Source organism: Mus pahari, chromosome 13 (genome assembly GCF_900095145.1).
Source record: "Mus pahari chromosome 13, PAHARI_EIJ_v1.1, whole genome shotgun sequence".
In the NCBI taxonomy this organism is placed as follows: domain Eukaryota; kingdom Metazoa; phylum Chordata; class Mammalia; order Rodentia; family Muridae; genus Mus; species Mus pahari.
In genome coordinates, this window is record NC_034602.1 from 51647456 (window position 1) to 51656225 (window position 8770).

Here is an 8770-nt window from a genome sequence, read left to right on the forward strand (position 1 = left end):
ACAAAGTTCTGTTCTTCAAGGATTATGAAAAGGTACTGCAATTTAGAAACATAAGTTTAACTCTAAGAGCGCATTTGAGGGCCTGGATAGATGTATCAGCAATTAAGACTACATGTGTTTTTAGGCAACTTTGTTCACAGAAGCCACATGAGACCACACCCTTCTGTAATTCCAGTTTCTTTAGTCTGAGTTGGCAGAAAACATATAGGAGCCTGCATAAATAATACAGATAAACAATTTTATACATAAAATAAAACAATTCTTGAACTGAAGAGATGACTAAATAATTAAGCCTATAGAGTACTCTTTCAGAGAATGCAAGTTCAAATCTCAGCACCCATATGGAGGCTAACAAACATCTGTAATTCCAGTTTCCAGGAACCCAATATCTTGTTCTAGCTTGCACAAATACTGCATACACAAGGGGCAAATACAGACTTGCAGACAAAACAACACAAAAAATTAAATATTTCAAAACATATATAAATCTTAAAATACAGACCTCTTGACAGTATGATAGTGAAATTCTTCTGATTCACAACACACAGGAAGGAAAATCTCCTAAAGAGACAATCAGAGAAGGACAGAAGACGGGAAAATTCAAAACTATGAATTAAAGGAAGGAGACAAGTTTTATATTTAGATCAATTATATCATCAACAGACATAGGAGAAAATATCTTAAATTCATTTATAATTGTGTAAGTGCTTGAATTGGGCATAGATTTTCTATAAGTTCTGTGTCTAATTCATCAAATTTGGTTGGAGTTATCTTACTCTGTGAATATTTGAAAGCCATTTGAGAAATAATAATTCTTTGATTTTCTTACTATTAAAAATAGTACATGAGCCATAACTGTTTAATTCTACACTAATCATGAAGTTTGTACAAATATGAAATGTTTAGGTTTTAAGCCCACATCTTTCAACAAAGAAAATATAATTATTCTTCTTCTAGATAAAACCCAGCAATTTTCTGTGATATAAATTCTTTGTAAGAGTTTTCTATCTCTATAATATTTTACACAATACATTTATTATACTACACTCTTTTATTTAATTTAATATTTTTACTTTATTTCTACTTGTTCAACTTGTATGCAATTCTCAGCATTCCTGTCTGTCTATGTCTGTCTATACTGTGCATGAGATTGATTTTATTTTCAGTTACTTAAATAAAGCATTTTTAAGCTTTTAAAAGTGTGAATGGATTTCTTTTTCTAAATTTTGCTTTGACAAAACTGTAGTAAATGGCAGAAACAAGATTTTGACCCTATACTAATTCATATATATATATATATATCTTCTTCCTAATGTGGTGCATGTGCATGTGTGTGGGCATGGGAGTGTGTGCATGTGTGCTTAATACACTGTAAATTACTTGAGGCACATCACTTGGGGCACAGTAGATCTCTGAAAATTATTACATGTCAGATAGAAATGAATGTATATCACTGTGCGCTAAAGTAGTTGTTAACATGAATATAATCAAGAGTTTATTCCAGTGACATCACCATTGAAATGACTTGTTGTTACACATGAATGTATATATTATATGACCATCATTGCATTGGGAAAGACCTTGAACTTAGACAGATTGAGTCGATCACACATCTTTTATATCATCTTTCTCAAGTTTAGTTTTCACACGTAAAATTTTAAAGTCAAATAATAAATTACTTGGGGTTAACTTCCCTGAAGACTGCAAGGAAAATCATGATTTATTTCTAAAAGTTTTCATATATTTACATTTAGAACAACTCCTGACTCATAACTGATATCTGATGAATATTTAACAAGTACAGGATAAATACATAGGGAGATAAATGCACCTTTTGTGAAACTGACAAAGTAATGGTTTAAATGTGAATATTTGAAAGCCTTATGGGAGTGATTGTTGTGATGTAAAATCATTTAACTATCATGTCCAGAAAAGGTTGTATTCTACCTATGAATAAAGCACTCATCACTTAAGAAATATTTAAATGATATGTAAATTTCAATTTATATTTCGGTATTGATAGAAAGCAGAGCTTTCTAACACTGCTTATTAGTGGGATTTGCCTTCAGAGGAATGAAAACAAATATTCATGTAAGACAAACTAAAGCTAAAATTATACTCATGCTGTCTAGACATTTTGCATTCCTGAGAATGTTACCACATTTTCACTTTCTTCCATATCTGGGTTTTTTGAGGATATCTAATGTTATACACACACACACACACACACACACACACACACACACACACACATCACCCTCAGGAGTGTTTGGATCTTATTTAATACTTTATGATTTATTATTCCATTTACACTTGGACTCTTAATTTACTTTCATGCCATTACATATGCTTCCGAATTGTTTGATAAGACAAATGTAATGAAAACTTAATGTTAAACTATATCATTCACAATAAAAGGCAAATGTAAAATTGGAATAAATTTCAAAATTACAGATTTTTTTTTTTTTATAAAATCTAACGAAAAACCACTTTTCCTCCCAGTTCTTTCCACCCCTCACCCCTTGTGATTGCTTTCATCTCTCTCCCAAGTGGGAATGAGGCATCCTCACTTGGGCCCTTCAGTTTCTGGACTTTTTGACTTCTGGGAGGAAAAGTGGATGGGAACAGGAAGAGGGGAACCTGATCTGATATTGGGTGAGGGAAAAGGACTGAAATCCCTCAGGGCCAGAAATAAAAATGGAAACAGGCAACCTCAGGAGGAAGGCGGTTGGGGGGACCCTCAGGAATGTACCAGAGACCTGGGAGGTGAGAGACTCTCAGGATCCAAATGGAGGGACTCTAGATGAAATGCCCTACAGTGGGGAGAGGGAACTTGTAGAGCCCACTTTCAGCAGAAAGACAGGGCATCAAGTGAGGGATGGGGTTGCCATCCCACTGTCAAAACACTGACCCATAATTGTTCCTGTCTGTAAGTACTACAGGGATGGAAATGGAGAGACACCTGAGGAAAAGAAGGTCCAGTGACAGACTCAGAGTGGGATCCAGCTCAAGGGGAGGTCCCAAGGCCTGACATTATTACTGAGGCTATGGAGTGCTCACAAAAAGGGACCTAGCATGACTGCCTTCCAAAAGACCCAACAAGCAACTAAAAGAGTCAGATGCAGTTATTTGCACCCAACCAATGGACAGAAGCTGCTGACCCCTAATGGTTGAATTAGGGGAAATCTGGAAGAAACTGAGGAGGAGGGAGACCCTGTAGGAGGACCAACAGTCTCAATTAACCTAGGCCCTCTAGGTCTCTCAGACACTGGATCACTGACCAGGCAGCACATACCAGCTGATATGAGACCCCTATCACATATACATCAGAGGACTGCTGGGTATTGATTTAGTCAGAGAAGATGCACCTAACCCCCTTGAGAATGGAGGCCTCAGGGAGTTTAGAGGTCAGGTGAGGTGGTGGGTGGTGGGGTGGGACATCCTCATGTAGACCAGGGGTGGGGGATAGGGAGTATGGGATGTGGAACAGTCTGAGAGTGGATCTGGAAGGGAATAACATATAGAGCTTAAAATAAATAAATAAATGAATGAAGTTTTTTTTTTTAATTCTGTCAAGTTAAGTCATACATTTCAGAGTTTCAGTACATTTGTTAGAACTTATTTCTGAATTGAATTGAAAGTTTTTATTTTGAGAATTTAATCCATCCATTATTGTGATTTGATTAAACTATTCCCTTGTTCTTTCCCACTGTCTCAGGTATGGAAGGTTATTCTTGCCGTGTTGAAGCACTATATCATGTCCAAAGCATTTGGTGGTGGTAGTGTGAATTTATTTAGCTTCTACCTTCATATTTCATTTCATCATCAAAGGAAGTAATGGCAGGGACGCAATCTGTGCCAAGGGAGCTTGGTGCTTACTGGATTTCTCAGGGCTTGCTTAATATGACTTCTAATAGAAGTCAGGACCATGGGCACAGGGATGTCACTAACCACAATAGGCTGAACCCTTGGCCAGGAAACACTAATTAAGGAAATACCCTATAGCCTGATCTATTGAGGGTATTTTCTTAATATTGGTTCTCACATCTTAGATGACTTTACCTTGAGTCAAGTTGGCATAAAACCATCCAACACACTAATCCAACTCCAGGCTATCCTCTGCTACTATTTTCCCCTTAGAATTTTATGTGCTTGTTTTGGAAACTGCTGAGTTCACTTAGTGCTACATATACCTACCTACCTACCTACCTACCTACACACACACACACACACACACACACACACACACACACACACACAGGAATGTTGCACCATCTACTTAAGCATGGGCAGACTACAAAACTTCATCTATCCCAGAAGAAAACTAGATCTGTCTTCCCTAAATAGTCATTAATTGTCCAAAGCTCTTCAGCTACAGGAGCAAAGGCATTATTTCTTCACCAATACATAGGAAAATGTTGCCTGGATTGATTGTGTGATGACATGTTTATGCCCCACAGGTTGCATGAGTTCATAGGCAAAAATCATGTCATGGTGTGAAGACACAGCTTTGCCCCATTCATCTACCACTCCTTACAATCTCCCTGCCCCCTCTTCCACAATCTTTTTTTTTTTTACACCCTACAGTAAAAGACTTTGCTACACCATGAATTATGTGCTAAGCTTTGCATAGAACCCTGTTTTTTGTTTGTTTGTTTGTTTGTTTTTACTGTTGACCAGTTGCATATCAATGTATAAATCACTACCTATTGTAAAAAGGAAGCTACTCTTATAAGGGACAACAACTGTAATAATCTATGGGTATAAAGATAAATGCTTAGGGGTTAATTCAGTATGAATGGCTATTTAGCAAATAATGGTGTTGTGGAGCACCAAATTAACTAGTTATTCTGCCAGTTAATAGTAGAAGGCATGAGTCTTATTATGTGTATCATAACTTAATTTCAATCAGAATATTATTAGACACTCTATACCATATGTGCCAGTATTGTTTGCATAGACATATCTTGCCAGTCTAGTTGTTACTGTAGCTCACAGGATTTACAGATGAATATGATGACCAATTACTTTTCATTCATTTGTAGAATGATAAAATACTTGAATGTACCACAATAACCATCAGGGATGAAGTTTCCTAGTTAGTGTCTTTAGCAAGAAGGAATTACTACCAATGTTTGGATAGTAACTCTAGAGGTTCGAATAAAAAGTTCCCCATCAACAAAGCTCAGGTATGAAAACCACCAGTTCACAGTTTGAGGCACTGTTTGGGATCATGATACAGCCTGTTTTGAGGGAGAATATCGTAGGCAGCAGAGTTGGAGAGTTTAAAGCCCTCCAGCTAGCTTACTGCTTCATGTTTGTGGTTGGAGACCTGATATTTCATAATGATTTTAGTAAGCTGGTTTCTTATATTTGGTAAAGAAACTTGAACCCATAAAATTCAAAGTGACACTAACAAACAAAAATGAAAGTTTCAAAACCTATGTGTAAAGTTAGGGTCCATAAATCTAGGAATAACTATCATTATTTAAAACCATGTTTTCTCTCCTTTTAATTTTTTTATTGGTTATTTTATTTATTTACATTTCAAATGTTATCTGCTTCCCAGTTTCCAATCTGAAAAACCCCTATCCAATCCTCCTCCCCTGGCTTCTATGAGGGTGCTTCCCCACCAACCTATCCACTCCTGTCTCACTGCCCTAGCATTCCCCTATGCTGGGTTATCCAACCTACACGGGGATCAAGGACTCCCCTCCCATTGATGCCAGACAAGGCTATCCTCTGCTACATATGCAACTAGAGCCATGAGTCGCTCCATGTATATTCTTTGGTTAGGTTTAGTCCCAGAAAGCTCTGGTGGGCCTGGTTGGTTGACATTGTTGTTCTTCCTATGGGACTGCAAACTCGTTCGGCTCCTTCATTCCTTCCCCAACTCCTCTTTTGGATTTCCTGTACTCAGTCCAATGCATGGCTGCAAACATCCACTTCTATATTAGTAAGGATCTAGCAGAGCCTCTCAGGAGACATCTACGTCTGGCTCCTGTCAGCAAGCACTTCTTGGCATCAGCAATAGTGACTAGGTTTGATGGCTGCATATGGGATGAATCCCCAGGTGGGGCAGTCTCTGGATGGCCTTTCCTTCAGTCTCTCCTCCACTCTTTGTCCCTGTATTTCCTTTAGACAGGAGGAATTCTGAGAGAAAATTTTGAGAAGAATTTTGGTCCCATTGTTCAACCGGGGGCCATGCCCAACCTATGGATATAGTCCCAACAGGTTTTCTCTCCCCTTTGTGGGATATTTTAATTAATATCATCCCTGAAGGGTCCTGGGAACTTCTTGCTTTTCTAGTGTCTGGGAGTTTTTGTTGGCTACTCCCTGTTCCCCATCCCCCATTGCTACCTCTGTTCAATTTCCTAACTTTCAATACCATCTTCCCCATCTCCTCTCACACCTGATCCTGCCCACCCCCCTTTTTTCCTCTCCCCTCCTCTTTTCCTCCCAAGTCACTCCTACCTTCTACGTCCTGTAATTATTTGTTCCCACTTAAAAGTAGCACTGAAACATTCACATTTTGGTCTTCTTTCTGCTTGACCTTCATATAGTCTGCAAGTTGTATCATGGGTTTTCTAAACTTTTCTTAATATCCATTTATCAGTGAGTACATACCATATTTGTTCTGTTGTGACTGTTTTACCTCACTCAGGATGATATTTTCTAGTTCTATCCATTTGCCTGGGAATTTCCTGAAGTCATTGTTTTTAATAGCTGAGTAGTACTCCATTGTGTAAATGTACCACATTTTCTGTATCCATTCCTCTGTTGAGGGATTTCTGGGTTCTTTCCGGCTTCTGGCTATTATAAATAAGGCTGCTATGAACATAGTAGAGCATGTGTCCTTGTTATATGCTGGAGCATCTTCTGAGTATACGCCCAGGAGTGGAATAGGTGGGTCCTAGGTAGTAATATGTCCGATTTTCTGAGGAAATGCCAGACTGACTTCCAGAGTGGTTGTTTTTGGTATTCTGTCTAAATTTCACCCCTACAGTTCCTGGTAGCAGCCAGGTATGCTCCTCCCCACAATTACCTGACAACAGCCAGGTAGGGCTGCCCCAGTATAAAAGGGGCTGCTTGGCCCCTCTTCTCTCCCTTACCCTCTTATGATCTTGCCTCTCTCTTGCCTCTTGCCCCTTTGCACCATCTCTCTCTCTCCTCATTTGCTTCCTCCCTCTATCCACATGATCATGGCCAGCCTAAACTTTACTTTCTCCTTTTCTCTGCCTTTCTCTGCCTCTACTACTCTTAACTACCCTCCCCATGCCCTAAATAAACTCTATACTATATGGGTGTGTGTCTGGTTCCTCAGGGGTAAGGGATGCCTTGGTTTCGGCCCGCTGAGGTGTCCCCTTCCCCCTCACTCCACAAGAACATATTCTAATAGCTCTTTCTCTTTTTATGATCACAAAAGTTGGGCCAGCTTGCAATCCCACCAATAATGGAGGAGTGTTCTTCTTTTCCACATCCTTACCATCATCTGCTGTCACCTGAGTTTTTGATTTTAGCCATTCTGACTGGTGTGAGGTAGTATCTCAGGGTTGCTTTGATCTGTATTTTCCTGATGACAAAGGATGATGATCATTTCTTTAGGTGCTTCTCCGAAATTTGAGATTACTCAGTTGAGCATTCTTTGTTTAGCTTTGTACCCCATTTTTTTTAACAGGATTTGGTTCTCTGGAGTCTAAACCCTTGAGTTCTCTCTATATATTATATACTAGTCTTCTGTTTTCTAAAGTTGGCCAAATTATGCTCTTTTCAATTTCAAAGTCCTTTTCTTTATTTTTTTTCTAGATAGTGTTTCTTTGTAGCCTTGGTTATTCTGCTACTTGCTCTGTGTCCCAGGCTGGCCTTGAACTCATAGAGATCTGCATGACTCTGTCTCCTCAGTGCTGGGGATTAAACACATACAGCACCACTGTCTAACTCCAATGAACACTCTTGTAAAGTAAAGTAATAATCAATTTAAAAGACCTTATTCTATCTTATTCAAGCAGGAAAATATTAAAACACACTGTGTTAATTATGTTGTCTATGAGAGTCAGGTATTAATGTATGTTTTCCAATTACTGCTGAAGCATCTATTATGTTTTCACTGAATATGTTTAAACTGATCCAGATTTTCTTTCCAGAAACATTCTCAATCAATATTACATACCCCTCTGCTAACTTAAATAAAGATAACATCAGAGCACGAGTATTAACATCATTATTCTTATCAACATATTGAGGTAGACATACAAAACTAATGTTTCTCAATATCTAATATTTGGAGTATGATGAAAAACTGAGAATAAAGGCAGAAAACAAAATGCAGACATGAAATTATAATTGGCCATTTCTTATAGGTTTTACAAGGTTTCCACTTTGTTATAGTCATTCTATGTAAACATTTATCCTTAGTTATTTGTCCTGTGCACAGGTCTATGTTTTAACTCAGAGGGTCCATCATTTCACCACCTCTAATAAATGACCATCTAAACACAATAGTTGACTGTGAACTAAATACTGCTAAAATTATACAGAATGAATCTAAAAATAAAGCTTCATCCAGCACTATCACAGATAAATGCAGAGCATGGTAAGACAGAGTTCAAATCTCTAGGGACATTAATCTCTAGCTAGACTTGATCTACATAGCCATATGATGTTAAATAATTTGTTGTATAGGCATGATACATTTTTTGCAGCAATAGACTAAATTATAGCATATCTATCTATCTATCTATCTATCTATCTATCTATCTATCTATCTATC